Genomic DNA, 20,563 nt, shown 5'->3' with positions numbered 1-20,563 from the left:
TGTTGCAGGTTCAGAAAGTAGAATTTGAAGTCAAAGATAATACAGGGACAGGTGCCATTCCATGTAGAAGCTACTCCACGGTAATAATGCATATCTTTTTGTTTCCTTCCTCTTGACGTGATAAGTTTTTGTTGGGATGTCTCCCATTCTATGGATGGATGCGTGTGTGGGTGGGTGGGTGGGTAGTTGGATCAATCAGTCAATCAATCATTTTCAGACAATGTATTGATTTGGCTCTTTGTTTTTGATAACCTCTTTAAACAGCAAAATCTTGTGATGTAGTTATTTTCCTGAAGATAATTCTTTGTCAAAAAGGAAGTGCTGATTGTAAGCTTTCTGACAATGCGTAAGGCTATTGGGTATAATTGTGAACTGGCAATGACTTGGATATTTTAACTGACTCTCACATGATTTTTGTTACTCTCTGTGCCAAATCTAAAAATATGCAGAATCTGTAGCTTGTGAACCATCTCAAGATGATGGAAATCTTACTATAAACTATAATTCTGCAATGCTATAAAGTTTCAAGTGATTCTAAAGGACCTAATTAGTACAGTATGCCGATTTGATTGATAATGACATCAAGCTCATTTACAAATCATTGAAAAAACCTACAGACTTTAAGGCAATTGCAAGCAAACAGTCACTACCAGCGGTGTCAGTTGTAACTCCTTGCTTCTATTCTATGCTTCTTCAACAGATTTCCAACTCAAGTTTTGTGTATACTGCACTTACATGTACAAATATATGGGGTGACAAAATTACTGCATTGCAATCACTCTAAAAAGGATGTGAAATGAAACAGGAAATAACAGTTTTCAGAGGTTTCTCCATTTTGAAGAAAATATTTTCGACTTACCACATTTAAAAGTTAATCACCAACTTATCCAAGTTAAGCAAGTTGTGCTCTTTCAGTGATGAGAGAAAATGGGTGACACATTCCGATACAAATCCATACCAAGATTTATCCTTGTGCAAGGGGTAATTCACACCTAAAACAATGGGTAGTTATAGACAGGTGATAGAGGGACTGTTCCTGGAAGAATGTTGAAGATTCTGATTTCATTTTTTTCACAGACCCCAGAGACGTCATGTAGGAATTTTATCAAAGTTATTATGATTGATGCAGCAGATACAAGCAGCAACACGTTGTTGGTTTGTGGTACAAATGCTGAGTGGCCTAGATGTTATCATGTTGTAAAACAATCAGTAAGTTGTAATATATTGAGTATATGCATGCTTTCTAATGATGACATGAGGAAAAACAGAAGTATGCTGACCTGTGCTAAAGCTGTGGGATTTAGCACTCTTAAGGGGTATATTCGTATTAATTTGCCACAAATTAAGGCACTCTCAGAGAAGTGTACTTTATTATTAGCATAGGATGTAGCTCTTAGGATTCTTCAAGTTTGTCCCACTGATTGTGTATCCATATATTTTCAATATACCGGTAATGTGGTGAATAGCTTTCATATTTGTACATTGCAGAGTTTCAGCCAGCTTTTGATTTTTAGCTCATATTTGGTTTTGTATATAAATACCAAAAAGAGCTTATATAATGAGTCTAAGTGGCGTTTGTATATTTGTGGGTATGTGCGGATGTATGTCCGTCACACACAAAGGCTCCCATACCGCCAAAGCTACCATCTCAGTATTTGGTGTACAGGTAGATGCAGGGGTGAGATGTGAATTTGTTCAAATGAACTTGTCAGTGTCAAAAATGTGCATATGAGGTAAGAAAAAGCGAAATCCTGCAAATGTGCAGGAGTGATGGCCAGAGTCTGAAACAGGCTTGAGTCATTTCCTGTCATTGTTTATGAACTGTTACATATTAACAGACCAGATCAAACCATAGACAGTAGAGGGGGAAGACTGTCTATGGTCCAACTAAGAGGGCCAACTGTTTCTGCTATGCATGTTGCTAAAGTTGAACTCCAGTACCTAAAGTTTCAGACCTTATTTACTTTTGTCATTCTTTTTTTGCTGGTTTAAATATTTCTTGTTGTTTTTCTGGTTGTACTGTGCAGAAATCATTGTCATAACATCAGCGTAGAATTTTCCTGCACTGAACAGATAGAAACAATATGTATTGTTGATCTTTGGTACCCATACTGGTATATACCAATTCTGATCAAATGTGAGCGACACCGAATAATTGCGGTATTTTTATACCCTAGGGACATCCTGACCCATAGTAGGTTCAAATGAGGTACAAATTACATTTTTTAGGGACATTAATTTAGATTACATAACTTTATTGCCATTATGTGCTTTCATGTACATTAGGAAATTGTCTTGCTGTCGTCACATAAAACAACACACAGCATCAGATATTACATGTAACCAAAAACACTTAAAAACTGACTATAAAACCAAAAAAGTAATACGAAGGAGGCATGAGTAAAAAAGAATATAAAATCTTATGGATACAGGTAATAAAAAAATACAATTGCAAATTAAAAATTGATCTGAAAGTATTTGAACAGCACGTGGATAAAAAATATTGCTAAAACGTGCGGTATTCACTTTAACGAACTGATAGCACTGTCAAGAGGGGAGCAATTGAAATAAGTCATGAGCTGGATGAGTGCTGTCATCGATGATGTGTGAGGCCCTTTTAAGCCACATGCTGCTGCTAGATATTGTCAAGTGAGGGTAAATCTGTGCCAATAATCCTTGATGCAGTAGTAACAATTTTGTTTAATTGTGCTCTCTCTTGCTGAGATAATGAGCCTTAAAACCAAATAGTGATTGAAAAAGTTAACACACTTTGATCGCAGCCCTGTCAAATTGAATCATTATATTCTTCTGATTCCAAATTTCTTCAACTGCCTCAAAAAATAGAGGCGTTGCTGAGCTCTTTTGGTGATATTAACAGTGTTTCTGTGCCATTTTAAGTAATTTGAAATGGTAGTTCTGAGGAACTTAAAATTATCAACAATCTCTATGGAGGTACCATTAATAACAAGAGGTTCAGGGACAGGTTTGTTTTTGCGAAAGTCGATGACCATTTCTTTGGTTTTAAACTTCAAGGTTATTTTCTGAACTCCAACTGACAAGACTGTCAACTTGTTTGCGATATGAAGTTTTGTTGGAGTTATTTATGAGCCCTTCAATGGTTGTATTGTCTGCAAATTTCAAATGAAGAGGTATAATGAGTAGAAACGCAATCATACGTATACAGGGAGTAAAGGACCGGTGACAGAACGCATCCTTGAGGCGTGCCTGTACTGAGTACAAGAGATGAAGACATGGCATCACCTATTTTATGTGGTCTGTTCAAAAGAATCAAGAATCCATAAACTAATAGAGTTGACAAAACCGATCTGTTTAAGTTTGCCGAGAAGCTTTAGCGTGATTATCGTATTGAAGGCCAAGCTGAAATCTACAAACAACATTCTAACATATCTATTGGTTTATCCAAGTGTTCAAGTGCATAATGGATACCTAGAGAGACGGCATCCTCAATCGATCTGTTTTGACGATAAGCAAATTCAAAGGGGTCAGACAATGAACTGGGACAGGACTTCAAAATGCCAGAATCAAACGCTCAAGTGTTTCCATTACAACAGTAGTCATTTAACAAGATATTGATGCTTTTTAGCTCCGCTGTCAGCAACGCAGAGCTTATCAAATAGGTTGCTTTTCCGTCGTCGTTGTCGTCCGTCAACAAATGCCTACTCCTGTGAAACCACAAGTTCGATTGCTTTGAAATTTATATGCAGTTCGCTTGGGGTGGCTTCACTTAAGTTTGTTCAAATCGTGGTGAAATTTGCATATTTGTGTTTTGGGGCAATTTTGCTGTTTTTGGTAAAAAAATCTTTTTCTCTGAAAAGGCTTGTCCGATTGCTTTGAAATTTAAATTTCAGTTTACTTAGGGTGACTTCAGTCAGATTTGTTCAAAACATGGTGAAATTTGCATATTTGTATTTTTAGGCAATTTTTGTCATTTTTGGAAAAAAGTCTTTAAAAATCTTCTTCAAAACTACCAGTCAGATAGCCTTGATATTTGTTACATATGTCCCTGGGGATGATCTATTTCAGATTTGTTCAAATTGTGCAGAGATATGCAAATTTGCATTTTAAAGGCAATTTTTGTCATTTTTGGTCAAAAAATGTATTTCTAAAAAAGAAGTAATTTGATAGTTTTGAAATTTGGTATATAGGTTTCTATAGATGAACTAAGTATATATATTGAATTTCTGATGAAATCTGTAATTTTGTACTTTTGGGGCAATTTTTGCCATTTTTGGTCAAAAAATGTGTATTTCCAAAACTACTCATCTGATAGCTTTGCAATGTGGTATAAAGGTTTCAATTGATGAACTAAATGATATTTATTGAAATTATGATGAAATTTGCAATTTTGAATGTTTGGGGCAATTTTTTCCATTTTGGTCAAAAAATGTGTTTCTCACTTTGTGCATCCCGTCCAAAAAGTACCGTTCTCAAAAAGTACCGGTACTGGTCTAACAGCTTTGAAATTTGGTATACAGGTTTTTATAGATGAACTAAATTTAATCTTTTGAAATTATGATGAAATCTGCAATTTTATTTTTGGGGGCAATTGTTGCCATTTTGGTCAGAAAATTTATTCTCAAATATCTACTCATCAGATAGCTTTTTTTGACATGTTCTTAGGGATGATCCGATGTGATATATTCAAATTATGATTAAATCTTCAATTGTGTATTTTTGCAGCTATTTTAGCCACTTTTTTCTGGCCACTGCATTGAGCTATCAAAGATTTCCACCTTCTTCATAAACACATGTCAAAAATAGTTATTCTCTACATAAACACAGCGGAGGTATATCGGCCGCTAGGTCGCTTGTTTCCGTATTGGTACTATGACTGATTTTTTGAAGCAATGAGGAACTTTGCATTGTTTGAGCGATAGATTGAAGATGTCTGTGAAGACACCGGACAGCTGCTGAGCACAGTTATTCAACAGACGTGGTGAAATTTTGTCAGGACCTGCTGCTTTCTTGAAATTTAGGCGATTGAACTGACTTTGAACGTCAGACTCATGAATAACAAAAGGTGGAGTATGCGGACCGGTGGTAACAGGTGGATCCGGATAGGTGTTAATTTTGTCAAAGCGACTGAAGAATACATTGAGTTTGTCAGGTAACTCGACATTATCAGCATCTGAAGATCTTGATATTTTCATGTAATTTGTTTATCTTTTGAAGGCCCTGCCAAATATTTCTTGTGTTATTTGCTGTAAGATCTTCCTCCAGTTTATTATGATAGTTCCTTTTGGCCGATTTGATGCTCCTCCTCAGGTCGTATTTCAATTTCCTATACATATCTGTGTCACCTGACCAGAAAGCCATTTCTTACTGAGTTTCTTTGCAACATCACTATTAAACCATGGTTTTTTATTCTGGTAAACTTTTATCTTTTTGGACTGGATGCACAAACTTTCCAGAATGTAATATAGTCACAAACAGTGTCAGTATAATCATGGATGTCGTTAGTGGCGTCTCTGAATAAAATAATCGCAATCATACCAATCCATAATCCAATAACACTAGGTCAAAATTTATAAGACAATAGTTGTAAACATAGACACAAAACAGCACAGAACAGACAGTAAATAGACGGTACAAACAAAGTCAAATTCATGAAAGAAAGATATATGGACCTCTGGCCAAAAGACCAAGAGGTGATGTCAGGTGTTTCGAAAATAGTAAGCGCATCCTGCCCCACATGTGGCACCCGCCATATATCAATCTGTAAGTCAGATAGGTAGTGGTCACTAACTAAGGCCAAATGTCACCGATGCCATCAGTGATCATTTGTCGAAGAGAGATATTGTATTTATCTACCAGCTTGCGATACCTGCCAAAAAAGCGTTTGAATGTAGAGACAAGTCTTGCTCTGGTGTAACCTTGATTTAACAGTTTGAAAGAGAGACGGCCATGTCTCTCTACAAAATCACCATATGAACTGCATGCTCTTGCATATCGTATAAGCTGGGAAATGTATACCCATAAGCAGGTGAGAGTGGAATATTACTGATGAGGTGTGGAAAATTAATTATACTAAAGTTGAAATCATCTCTCTTGTCATATAGCCTAGTAGAAAGGTGACCATTAGAGTCAAATTCAAGTAAAATGTCCAGATATGAAGCAGAAGAGGCCGTTTCTGTAGTTTCTTTAATCTCCAATTCTGGAGGATAAATCATAGCGAGATATTTACTGAATTCAGAGTTATTCAATGAAATAACATCGTCTATGTATCTAAATGTTAAGTTGAAAGTACGAGCTACAGAGACCTTTTTCTGCTTGATAAGGTTCTGGGTAAATTCTGCCTCGTATGAGAACAGAAATAAGTCGGCAAGTAAGGGAGCACAGTTAGTGCCCATGGGAATCCTATACACTGTTGGAAAATGTGTCCTCCAAATTCAACAAATATGTTGTCAATGAGGAAATCAAGCATACTGATAATGTCTTTCTCGGTATAAAACACTTTAGCATTAGTTGTATTTTTAACAAAATATGTAGAATTATACCCTAATACCACATATTTGTAACGGCGTGAACCGTTTTTGTAGAAAAATGCTTGGTTGATAATGTTTTTCAAGCGTTCTTTCAATTTATCATGTGGTATTGTGGTATACAATGTGGAAAAATCGAAAGTTTTAATAGATGTTATTTTTGAAACAGATCTTGATTTCAAATTTTCCAAGAGTTCCTTCGAATTTTTTAATATCCACATTTGATTTATACCACTCCGAGAAAAGACAACATCACAGTATGATTGAAGTCCCCGTTTAACAGTACAAAGAACAGAAGTCAGTATCTTCGATAACTCTGTTGTTGAACATTTTGAAGATCCTGCGATAAACCTAGCTTTGTAAGGTGTTTTGTGGAGCTTTGGTATCCAGTATAAGCTAGGCAACTTATTATGGTCATCCTTTGTTGTAATATTAAAATTATCCATGAATGACTTATGGTTTGCCAAAATTTCAGATTTGTTGAACATTGATTGTCTGTAAGTGGAGTTGCCAGTCCGTACACTCGAAACATGCTCGTAGAGAATCGATGGCATCGCTGGACCATTTCTTTGAAGTAATTATCTTGGGTTTTCCGCATTTGAGTTGTTGCTTGTAAGATGGAATGAGAAAAATCATAGCATGATCGGAGTTACCGAGGGGTGCCCGGGGTACTGCATGGTAGGAATTGCTGATCGTAGTGTAGCACTGATCCAGTGTGTTGTTGCCTCGTGTTGCACCTAATATTTGTGGCTTGAATTTTGGAAGTCCCTTTTTCAAGTCGGCTTTATTGAAATTGCCGGCTACGATGACGACAGAGTCTTGATTAGAGTTTTCAAAACTTGTAATCTGGTCTGTAAGCTGGCCTATCGCAGCATTGCTATTTGCTTGTGGTGGTATATAGACGGCAGTTAAAATAACAGAGGAAAATTCACTAAGGGGTAGGTAGAATGGACGACATTTGATTGTCAGTGTTTCAAGTTCAGGAGAACAAGATAGTATTTTGACTTCAGTACACCAGCTATCATTTACATAGAACCAAATTAAACACCACCGCCCTTTCCTTTGCCTGAGAGTAAGGGACAGCGATCAGAACGAAAAGTGAGTAACCAGTAGGTTGAATGACTGATTCAGGAACGTTCGGGTCCAGCCAGGATTCGGCGAAGCAGATGACAGAACAGTCCTTATAGTCTCTCTTTCTTTCAAGATGACAGAAAACTCCTCGATTTTGTTTCGGAGAGAGCAAACATTCGCGAGCAGCATAGCTGGCAAGGGTGGCCGACGGTAACGGTGCCGAAATTTTGACAGCATACCACCACGTCTCCCTCGTTTACGTACTTGCCTTTTGTTAGCTTGACGAGTGGGCTTTGTTACACGCTTTGGAGAAGTTGTCATACCAAGCTTTGTGTCAACTTGTTGAAAATCAAAAAGAGAGAGCCACTTGCCATTGTCAACAGTTACTTTGATTTGCAATAGACTGTTACGATCATTTTGAAGACGGATGCACACAACACTCCAAGACAGCAACGTAAATAACATCATACATAGCAAACACAACAGGAGATACCTCGACAGCGTGTCGCCATTGTACGGCGCCATTTTATGCAGCAATGTATTTCAAAAGATAACACAGTACAGTGTCATTGTGTGTCATCATGACCAGTTACTACCGGGGGGGGGTCTTTTAATCGAGCCATTCTGTGTTTCTATTAACACTGCTAATTTATGCTAATTTATTCATGTCAATTCAGCATTACTCTAGACGTTCACACAATTTTTTGGCAGAATGTACTAAAGCTTACTTATATGAGCAACATCTGACTAAGTATTCTCGAGAATACACAAAGTTGAAAAAACATGTAAATAGCAACCGTTCCGTCAAAGATAAAACACAGCGATCTAGCAATGACTTCCTAATCTAACTGACGTGTTGTTTTTTAATCGCTGTTAAAATTTCAACTGCTCAAACAATCCCTGTCTGATCAAATGACTCTTGAGGTGAAATGAAACTTTGAAACAATTCTTGAAAGACGGAGACAATTCAAAACACAAAGTCATTCATGTATTAACCGCATTGGCATCATGCAGTTAACCAATGGCCTATACAATACAATACATGCATTTTCTGCACATAAAAATAACCAACCTTTCTTCTAATCCAAGGTCTGTGCCGAGTAAAATAATGATATGGCAGTGAAATTCATGGTAGTCAACAGTAAGAATTTATGATCCAAGGTGAAAAACTGTTAGCTACAAACAGTAAACCCGTGCATGAAATGGTAACACACATCGTGGATCAGCTTGCAGCATGCAGCAAAGCAATATGGCTGTACCATGCCATTTCTTATTTCTTGCTGATTTCGTCCCCACACACGTGCAGACTATTGAACATGGTTTCTATTCATAAAAGTCCCCAGACATCTAGCCCCGCATCTGAAGCCACTTCCTTCTATCATATGTCAGCCGTTTCGATTTTTGTTGAGAAGCATTCTGATCATAGCCTGGCAAATCGTATACTTGTACCAAAATTCCTGCAGATGAAACAGTATTGGTCGATAATGGGGCGCAAACTGGCAAGATCATATACGCATCCGAGGCGACTGAGGAAGAGACCACACACTGGTTTCGAAACGTTGCGTCAAAGGATCACACTGTCATTCGACAGCCAGATTTAATACGGCTAACTCTCGCCATGGCTTCTATCTACACCAATAGCCAAACACACAAAATCAAACATTAACACAGAGAACGAAATTCGAAAAAATAGTATAGGCGATGTGTGGAGCCTACATTGGTAACCGGTTTGGTTTGGCAACAGAACCGAAATCAGGATAGCAATTCTATGTTCCAAGTAAATTACACAGATTGATGCACTTCCCCAAACTTATACATTTTAATACATTTTCAACTAATTTAGACATTTAACAGTGATCACCGGATAGATTATATGAAAGAAATTTTAACGTGAACTTGAATTTGAGTTGAGGGTCGACATCGGCAACAGAACCGAAATCCGCAGCTATAGGCGCCGATCTGATCCCAGTGATGCCCTGTTGGATAGTCAGCGCATCCGCGGGGGGACAAAATTAGCAAGGGATAAAAATGCCACGGCAGGTCATTGTGGACTATTTCGCTCATATTTGGTATTGATATAAATACCAAAAAGAGCTTATATGGTGAGTCGATGGCGTCTGTATGTCTGTATGTATGTATGTGGGTATGTATGTGCAGATGTATGTCCGTCACACGCAAAGGCTTCCATACCGCCAAAGCTACCATCTCAGTATTAGGTGTACAGGTAGATGCAGGGGTTGAGATGTGACGTTGTTCAAATGAACATGTCAGTGTCAAAAATATGCAAATGAGGTAAGAAAAGGGGAAATCCTGCAAATGTGCAGGAGTGGTGGCAGTAACTGAAACAGCCCACACATCTAAGTAAGAGGTGTTTGACATTTAACCTATTTGTATTCAGGGTACCTATTGTGTATGGGAGTGGTGGCAGTAACTGAAACAGCTTATTAGTCATTTCCTGTCATTGTTGATGAACTCTGACATATTAACCGACCTGCTCAAACCATGGCTCTATTTTGTACATCCATGGTTGAAACATTCTCTGCTATGCATGTTGCTAAAGTTGACCTCCAGTACCTAAAGTTTCAGACCTTATTTACTTTTGTCATTCTTGTTTTCTGGTTTAAATATTTCTTGTTGTTTTTCTGGTTGTACTGTGCAGAAATCCTTGTCATAACATCAACGTAAAATTTCCTGCACTGAACAGATAGAAACAACATTTATTGTTGATCTTTGGTATGTACCAGTTCTGATCAAATGTGAGCGACACCATATATAATTGCGGTATTTTCTATTATAAGGAGCAGGGGCCACAAAAGGTTAACAACAGAATGATACAGAAAGAAAAGTACAAGGACAAAATTTAGTTTTGCCTGCCATTCCAGTAAACAAATGTCAATGTCACATCATTTTAGCATCTTTAATGATTTTTAGCTCATATTTGGTATGTATATAAATACCAAAAGAGCTAATATGGTGAGTCGGTGGCGTCTGTATGTCTGTATGTATGTATGTGGGTATGTATGTGCAGATGTATGTTTGTCACATGCAAAAGCTCCCATACCGCCAAAGCTACAATCTCAGTATTGTGTGTACAGGTAGATGCAGGGGTTGAGATGTGACGTTTCAAATGAACACGTCAGTGTCAAAAATGTGCAAATGAGGTAAGAAAAAGGGAAATCCTGCAAATGTGCAGGAGTGGTGGCATGCAAGTGACTGAAACAGGCTACTCCACTGACCTTGAGTCATTTCCTGTCATTGATTATGAACTTTTACATATGAACAGACCTGCTGTTTCTGCTATGCATGTTGCTAAAGTTGACCTCCAGTACCTAAAGTTTCAGACCTTATTTACTTTTGTCATTCTTGTTTTTCTGGTTTAAATATTTCTTGTTGTTTTTCTGGTTCTACTGTGCAGAAATCATTGCCATAGAATCAACATAGAATTTTCCTGCACTGAACAGATAGAAACAACATTTATTGTTGATCTTTGGTACCCATACTGGTATGTACCAATTCTGATCAAATGTGAGCGACACCGTATAATTGCGGTATTTTTTCATATTTGGACTACCAAATTTGTACTGTTGATCACTAAAATTGGAAACTGGTCATTAAAATGGACTGCTGCCCAAAATTGAAAGGTCAAAATGTTTGCAAACACTCCAGCTCTTGTGTCAGTGTCAAAAATATGCAAATGAGGTAAAAAAAAAAAGGGAAAATTCTGCTAATTGTTAAAACTGTATAATCACAGGCAAGATTTGATTGAAAGTTGGTGTGATGGTTCTTTATGATAACTTTAGTTACATTTGTTCAAATTGTGGTGAAATCTTGATAGGTGTGCTTTTGGGGCAAATTTTCCCACTTTTGGTCAAATAATCTTATTCTCTAAAAGCATTCATCCCATTGCCTTGAAAGTTGGTATGCATGATCCTTAGTGTTTGCCTCTGTCAGATTTGTTCAAATTGGGTGGTGAAATTTTCATATTTCTATTTTGGGGCAATTTTCGCCCATTGTGGTCAAAAAATCATCTTCTCCAAAAATTCCTCGTTGGATTGCTTTTAACCCATAAAGTGCCTTGTCAGTTTATAAACCGACATGGCATTCTCGCTCTCAGCGCCATGTCGGTATATAAACCGACACTGTTTGTGTCCAATGCGTTATGCCTAACTTAACTGTATGCATTGCCAAACTCAGCTAGAAGAAGGCTATTTCTGATCCTTTGAACCCAGTTTAGTACAATATAAGGACTGAAATAATGACATCATGCAGCCTAATAATCAAAATTTCTAGTAATTTATGCAAACTTTCTGTAAAGAGGTCAGCGGTTTTCATGAATATTCAGTCAGGTCTGCAGCTTCGCCAATATGCGGATACAGCCATAGTGCACTGAACGAAACACGCTTTGAAAGCTTTACCAAGCCGTAGACACGGTAGACGATTATGTTATGTCAAGCTACTGCCCTTTGGGTGATAAAAGTGGAAGATTTAGAGTTTTTGGAGAAAATTTTATGGAAAAATGACGCGAATTGTTGACCAAATCGATCCCAATAGTGAACTTTGAATGTATCGGCGACCAAAATGGCCGAGGCAATGTGTGATGCCGAACTCTTGACATCAAGCCTGAGATTGATATTTTCAGAGCCCAAAACATGCAAGATTGAGAAATTTTTAAGGATTTGGTTAAACTGAAGTGTATTTTGTCGATTTTCGAGCGATTGACTACCAATAACATTATTTAAACTGTTGATATTGTGACCTAGCTTCTCCAGCCTGGAGCGAGACTGCCTTTAACGATGACCCGGTTTGTTAGCTCCGCTGTCAGCAACGTGGAGTTTATCAAATAGGCTGATTGTAGTCCGTCGTCCGTCAACAATTGCCTTCTCCTCTGAAACTGCAAGTCCAATTGCTTTGAAATTTTATATACAGTTCACTTGGGGTGACCTCACTTAAGTTTGTTTAAATCGTGGTGAAATTTGCATATTTGTATTTTTGGGGCATTTTTTGGTGCTTTTGGCAAAAAAATCTTCTCTGAAACCGCTTGTCCGATTGCTTTGAAATGTGATTTGCAGTTTACTTAGGGTGACTTCAGTCAGATTTGTTCAAATAATGGTGAAATTTGCATATTTGTATTTTTAAGGCATTTTTTGTTACTTTTGGTCAAACAATCCTTATAAATTTTCTTCTTCAAAACTACCGGTTAGATAGTTTTGATATTTGGTACATATGTCCCTAGTGATGATCTATTTCAGATTTGTTCAAATTGTGCAGAAATATGCAAATTTGCATTTTTAAGGCAATTTTTGCCATTTTTGGTCAAAAAATGTGTATTTCTAAAACTACTCATCTGATAGCTTTGAAATTTGGTATACAGGTTTCTATAGATGAACTAAGTAATATGTATTGATTTTCTGATGAAATCTGTAATTTTGTATTTTTGGGGCAATTTTTGCCATTTTTGGTCAAAAAATGTGTATTTCCAAAACTACTCATCTGATAGCTTTGAAATTTGGTATACAGGTTCCTACAGATGAACTAAATGATGTTTATTAAAATTATGAGGTAATCTGCAATTTTGTATTTTTGGGGCAATTTTTTCCATTTTTGGTCAAAAATGTGTATTTCCACAACTACTCATCTGATAGCTTTGCAATTTGGTATACAGGTTCCTACAGATCACCTTAATGATTTTTATTGAAATTATGATGAAATCTGCAATTTTGTAATTTTGGGGCAATTTTTGCCATTTTTGGTTAAAAAATATATTTCTCAAAAATACGATAGCTTTGAAATTTGGTATACAACTTTCTACAGATAAGCTTAGTAATATATATTGAATTTCTGATGAAATCTGTAATTTTGTATTTTTGGGGCATTTTTTGCCATTTTGGTCAAAAAATATATTTCTCAAAAATACGATAGCTTTGAAATTTGGTATACAACTTTCTACAGATGAGCTTAGTAATATATATTGAATTTCTGATGAAATCTGTAATTTTGTATTTTTGGGGCATTTTTTGCCATTTTTGGTCAAAAAATGTGTATTTCCAAAACTACTCATCTGATAGCTTTGAAATTTGGTATACAGGTTTCTATAGATGAACTCAATGATATTTATTGAAATAATGATGAAATCTGGTATTTTGAATTTTGGGGGGGATTTTCCCATTTTTGGTCAAAAAATATGTTTCTCAAAAAGTGCAATTGTTATTTTGGGGGCAATTGTTGCCATTTTTGGTCAGAAAATTTTATTCTCAAAAAACTACTCATCAGATAGCTTTGGTTGACATGTTCTTAGGGATGATCCGATGTGATATACTCAAAGTATGATGAAATCTTCAATTGTGTATTTTTGCAGCTTGTTTTAGCCACTTTTTTCTGGCCACTGCATTGAGCTATCAAAGATTTCCACCTTCTTTATCAACATGTGTCAAAAATAGTCATTCTCTACAAAAATACAGCGGAGCTATATCGGCCGCTTGTTTATACAAATGTACTGTAGTTGTTCCGAACTGTTGACCTTGTGACACATTTACTACGTGTTACGCACTTTTTAACTGAAATAAACCGGACATGAAACCTTTTTCCTGATACTTAGTAGTTTCTTTTCTTTTCATGGCGGATTTTGTGGCTTGCTTGTCAAAATATTTGATTAAACTTTGCGAACAGATTGACAAGTATACGGTAGTACAAGTCCATGACTTGATAAACCATGGAGAGTTATGTACGTGTATGTGAATCAAACTAATGTTCAAACACCAAAATTAATGGATAGAAAGGTTAGTGAGATGTGTTTTTGTCTTCAACTGTTCATTCTAAACATACTTACAGTTCAGCTATACAGAGGCAGTTGAATACGCCATATAGTAGTTTGCATGTGTTGCACAATAGTTACCCCTCCATGTACAGTATGTAACCTTGTTGTCTCTGTTTATGCACATTAATTGTTTGTGTTTACAGGCAAACAATACCATTGATTTCTTCTAACTTTGAAGACAGATTTTAAATAACAACAACAAAGAATCGTATGATAGATAGTAAACTGATGACAAAGTGGATATGTATACTGAATAGTATAGACAAGTAAAAGACAATGCTTAGGCAATGCAACCATATACCGTTGCTCCATACACAGTAGTTGTCAATCTACATTAAGTGTACTGCGTGTAAAATATTATTTGTATTTGTGTAGAGATGCATTTGCACAGGAAGTATTTGTATTATTTTAAAAAAGACACTTATTGTTTGTTTGTTTTTTGTTTATTATTCACATATGATGTTACATGATACTTGAATCATGTACCTGAATTTGTGTCTTTTGATAATAGGAAAAATTTATGTAAGTTTGAAGGCAGTTGATGAATTTTGTACATTTTTAGAATCTTTTTATCATTTTCATTGAATTTTGAACAAAAAACAAGCATTTTAGCCCAATTTTTCACCTTAATGTGCAAATTGGAACTTGTCATTGTCATAACGAACATCTTCATATCCTGAGCTTTGGAAATAATACTGGGTTGTCAGAATTTATTTCTCATCACAGAAAATGAACTGCACCAATCTGAAATAACGTAACATTTGAGAAGTTGAGTTCAAAAAGTCCCTGGCCTGGCAGTTGCATTGCATAGAAAGTCTATGACACTTTAAGGGTTAAACTTGATAGTCTTCATCCTAGAACAGGGATGTATTCAGGGAAAATATACTAATGTGATAAAAACCAAATAAGTTTTGTTGTCTACAAGTTATTTTTCTGTCTGCCTTTCTCTACGTATACGCTTTGTTGCTTGAGACGTGATGGACTGCCCACTGTGTCAGATATGCATAGTAAAATGTGCCTTCTTTCTTGCTTCCTCGCTTGATCTGAATCCACTGGAGGATTATCAAGTCTGATTCCCCAAGGGGAGACAGTGGGCTGACACTACCAGTATTACCAGTACTAAAATCATAGAGTTGACAGTTGTGATGAACATTTCATTTCATAAGGTGCTATAAATTTGAGATTTTAGTGGGCTGACACTACCAGTATTACCAGTACTAAAATCATAGAGTTGACAGTTGTGATGAACATTTCATTTCATAAGGTGCTATAAATTTGAGATTTTAGAAGTTGCTTACATGTACAGGTATGTATTCTGGTGGAATCTGAAATGATTGAGGCTGAAAGCATTGGTGCTGTCTCTCTTAGGGGTGAGATGTGTGAAATTACCTCACTGCATATAAAATATTGACTACAAACTTGCAGTCAAACTTTAAAGAACAACAAGAACAAAATCCAAGAACGATTTTAATTGTTTTCTGTGTCATAGCATAGTATCCAATGATTTCATTCTTGATCTGTTTTCTTGTCCAAGCTTCAAATATCAGATGATTTTTCGGGGAGTTACAAATGTCCACGAAAACAAGAAGAGAGTGTCACAGCCATATTTGGAATAGACGACAAGCTCTACACTGGGTTAGTACAAGATACTAGCAAACCTGCCATTGCCAGAAGTCAAACATCAGTGCACTCTACAGAACTCCAAACTGAGGATGACTCCAAGTGGCTCAATGGTAAGGGCAAAAACTCAGAGGAGTAACTGAAAGTACCACATCACTAACTTAGTCAGGGCTCTGAATGAGTTTTCACTTTCATGAAACTCAGAATGCACACATTAACTCCGATCAAATAAGCAGTGATAGGGGGCCTCAAAGGAGTCCCTCAAAAAGTACATATTTTGTATACTTTCTATTGATGCTATTTTATTTCTCTAACGTAAGGCTTTCCTGTGTACGGATAGAGACTCATGCTCTTTGGCATCATTTTTAGCTCATATTTGGTGTGTATATATAAATATCAAAAAGAGCTTATATGGTGAGCTGGTGGCGTTTGTATGTCTGTATGTATGTGTGGATGTATGTCCGTCCGACGCAAAAGCTCCCAAACTGCCACACCTGGTGTACAGTTAGACCCAGGGGTGGAGATGTGACATCGTTCAAATGAACATGTCAGTGTCAAAAATATGCAAATGAGGTAAAGAAAAGGGGAAATCCTGCAAATGTGCAGGAGTGGTGGTAGTAACTGAAACAGCCTACACATCTGAGTCAGAGCTTCTATGATCTCTAACCTATTTGTATGCAGTGTACCTATTATGTGTAGGAGTGGTGGCAGTAACTGAAACAGCTTATGAGTCATTTCCTGTCATTGTTCATGAACTGTTACATATTGGCAGACCTGCTCAAACTAAGAGGGACTGTGTTGAAACATTCCTCTGCTATGCATGTTGCTAAAGTTGACCTCCAGTACCTAAAGTTTCAGACCTTATTTACTTTTGTCATTCTTGTTTTTCTGATTTAAATATCTCGATGGACCAATTCAAACCAAATATGAGCACACTGTCCTTGACGGTATTTTGTGTTATGTGGCTGGCAACCACTCTAGGATGCTTACACATGCTATAGAAAACTTGCTTAGCTGGGGAGATAGGGCCAAATGCTTGCTCAGTAAGATTTTGGTGTACAATGTGATGCATCCTCCATGCAAAATGATGATTGAATTGTTCCTAATTGCTCAAGTTGGAGCTCTCTAAAAATAACTTGCTAGGTTCAACAACTTACATGTAATATAAAACTCAGTTTGGTTGATGTCAATACAAGACTAATGCTATACCGGTTATTGGAGTCGTTCTGGTTCCCAGGTCATAAGATGCATTGAATTCCCTATATTTAAAAGGGAGTAAAAAGGGCAATTTCTGGGGGTTCTGCGCATGACATTGTTGAGGACACAGCACAGTCATTTCGTTCTCGCAATTTTCTTCTTTTCTCTTGCCAAAGAGTTTTTTTACTCCTTTGTCGTCATTGTGTGGTGTTCCAGTAACACCTCGATCAAGGGAGCACTACCTTTACAAGTTTTCAGCTGTAAAGGTGTCGTTTTTGCCAATTTTTGGAGTTGGTGATTGAGTAGTGGAAATGCCGAACCGAAAGCAACGTAGATCGAAGAATCAGTCGAAGGACGGACGAGAAAGCGCCAAGAACGAGAGCGAGGACAAGACCTCTAGAAGGATGAGTGAAGAAGATGGATCAGGTCAAGTAAAAAGTGCAGAATTAGAAGAAAAAGATGAAGATCTAAGGGTAAATTTCAAAGCCTTTGGTCAAAATTTTCAAGGTTTGAGAGATTTGGACGTAATAAGAAGCGCGAAACAGGTGGTTGGAAAAAATGGTATCGTTGGAGTCCAATTCCTTCCAAAAGGTAGACAATGGTTAATATATGCAAAGAATGCTGCTTGTAAAAGAAAACTGCTAGTGTCAGGCATCGACATCGCAGGTACACATATGGCATTGAACTCTGTACTACCTGAGGACAATGGCAAAGAATATCAATGCATGATCTTCCATTAAATATTCCTGATCAAGTCGTGGCAAATTTCTTAGATGCTTATTGTGACAGAGTGCAGCCAGTCGTCAAGTGTACGGTCACCGACCCTGAAGACGGCGGGTCATATTTCAAGGAAACAGATATTGTCTTGTGGCCAGTGTCAAAGTACCTATCCCGAACTTTGCTCAACTAAAGTACATTGAAAATGGACAGCAACGAATCTATAATTTCAGAATTTTCTACTCGGGACAAGACAGAGAGTGCTCTATATGCCGAGAATGCGGTCACAAACCAGTAGATTGTCCGAAAAAGCCACCGCTGACGTGTTTCATCTGTAAGGAAGTCGGTCACGGTCACGAAGTCAAGAGTGCAAGAAGCAGAAGCTTTGCTACAAGTGTAACCAAAGCGGCCATATAGCCAGAGTTTGCCCTCAAGTTGACATTGAGTTAGTCGACCGCTTCGTTGAATCTTTTTCAATGAAAGCAAGAGAAGCGCAAGACATGATCGAGAAGGCCATGAATAGAAGTATGTCTCCATCACCGCAGAGGGTTATCACGATGCAAGCTGAAGTGCACTCGGTTCGAGACTCGCAACAGACAACGGAATCGGTATCACAAGAAACAAATACGAACACTCAATGTAAAGAGGTAAGAGACATAAAGCAGCAAGATGTAGAGAAAGAAACGGAAGGAAAAAAGAAGGGACTGAGAAAATACTTTAGCGTTAGTGGCATACTAAGACAGAAGGACAAGACCGCAAAGTTGAGGTCACCGCCATCGCCTATGGAACATGGCCGAGAAAAGAGACGATGTGAAGTGGTATCACCACCATTGACTGTACATAGTTCAGCAAATAAGTCCTTCTAGATATAAATGTATAGAGAAAATAAGAAATTATTTCAATTTTTTTTGTTACAACTATATGTCTGCGCTATCAATTATAACACTAAATGTAAGAGGTCTTCGTGGCCAACTCAAACGAAAATTGGTATTTAACTGGTGTAAAAGAAATGCTTTCGATATTATACTTTTACAAGAAACCTATAGCTTAAAATCAGATGAAAAGCAATGGGAAAAAGAATGGGGTGGGAAAATTGTTTGGAGTCATGGGACGAATCATAGCTGTGGTGTAGCCATATTATTTGGAAAAAAGTTTGATATAGCGATAAATGATACGTACATAGATGGCAATGGGCGCATTGCAGCCGCCATGGTAAATATAGAAGAAGAGAAATTTTGGCTGATTAATATTTATGCACCAAATACACCAACAGCAAAACAGATCTTTTTTAAGTCAGTAAATGATGTATGTTGGTGAAGATATTATTATTTCAGGAGATTTCAATATCCCCTTAGACTTAAAGCTCGATAAAGATAAGGGGAGGGAAGGGGTTGTTGGAAATGAGGAAAATTGTAACGTAAGAAAATATGTCAACCAATTTATATCTCGAATTAATTTGATTGATGTTTGGAGGAGTTTGCATCCACACGAAAAAGGTTTTACATGGCGTCGAGCAACACCATTTGTACAATGTAGATTAGATTATCACCTTATAAGTAAGTCGATTATACAAAATGTACAGGATGTCGAAATTGTTCCGTCAATTAGGTCTGACCATCACGCAGTTGCCATGAAATTAAATTTGAATTCCTCGATCTGGGGAAGGGGTTACAATAGTCTATTAGAGGATAGCCTGTATTTAAGCAAGCTGGCTATTTTGATCGATAATTTGAAAGATAAGTATAAGTGTGAATCAGAGAGAATAAATGGGATCTATAGAAACTTGATATTAAACAGATGACCATAAAGTACAGCATTGAACAAGCGAAAAGAAACAGAAATACCCTAAACGAAATATATGATGAGCTGGTAGAAACGGAAAAAATTGTATGTAGTTCATCATCTAAAGCTTTATATGATAAGTTAAATACCTTAAAACAAAAATTTGAGGAGATACACATCGCCGATGTGAAGGGTAAACAAATCCGCTCGAGAGCAAGATGGATTGAGCATGGAGAAAAAAACACAAAGTATTTTTTAAGTTTGGAAAAAAGGAATGGAAGAAATAAAACTATTAGAAAATTACAAAAAGCAAATGGAAATTATATTACCAGTCAGCGGGAAATTCAAGAAGAAATTAAAAGTTTTTATGCAGAATTGTACGGAGAAAAAAAACGCGACATACTCTTAGGGACTTTTTACAAGACACAGTCGTTCCTACGTTAGACGAAAACCAGAAAAAGTTCTGTGATAGACCAGTAACAAATGGAGAGTGTTTTGATGCTTTAAAGAATATGAAGAAAAATAAATCACCCGGATACGATGGATTGACAATAGAATTTTATAACAAATGCTGGCCTCTTATAAGTCCATTATTGCTTCAATGTTATAATGAGTGTTTTAGAGAGGGTATGCTTTCAGTTTCACAGAAAAGAGGCATTATCACATTATTACACAAGAAAAGCAAGCCTGAGCTTTTAAAAAATTGGAGACCCATTAGTCTTCTGTGCACCGATTATAAAATATTGGCACAAGTTTTGGCAAATAGATTAAAAACAGTGCTACCAACAGTGATCAGCTGTGATCAAGTTGGCTACATTAAAGGTAGACAAGCTGGAGAAGTTTTGAGATTGATACAAGA

At 36.9% G+C, this 20,563-nt stretch overlaps 1 protein-coding gene across 3 annotated transcripts in view; it reads left to right on the top strand.

The window, feature by feature from the left end:
- The window catches only part of LOC139121063 (semaphorin-3D-like), a 138,179-nt gene that overhangs the window by 26,201 nt on the left and 91,415 nt on the right, over positions 1 to 20,563 (top strand). For all 3 annotated transcript variants that reach the window (XR_011549216.1, XM_070685683.1, XM_070685682.1), the window contains 3 exons: positions 9 to 80; positions 1,078 to 1,209; positions 15,923 to 16,121. The gene's annotated coding sequence lies outside the window, so the exon portion shown is untranslated. The remainder of the gene's footprint in view (positions 1 to 8; positions 81 to 1,077; positions 1,210 to 15,922; positions 16,122 to 20,563) is intronic.

The sequence above is a fragment of the Ptychodera flava genome, chromosome 21, assembly GCF_041260155.1.
Source record: "Ptychodera flava strain L36383 chromosome 21, AS_Pfla_20210202, whole genome shotgun sequence".
NCBI lineage: Eukaryota > Metazoa > Hemichordata > Enteropneusta > Ptychoderidae > Ptychodera > Ptychodera flava.
The sequence above is the reverse complement of the archived record's forward strand: the minus strand, read 5'-3'. Positions and strand labels throughout refer to the sequence as shown.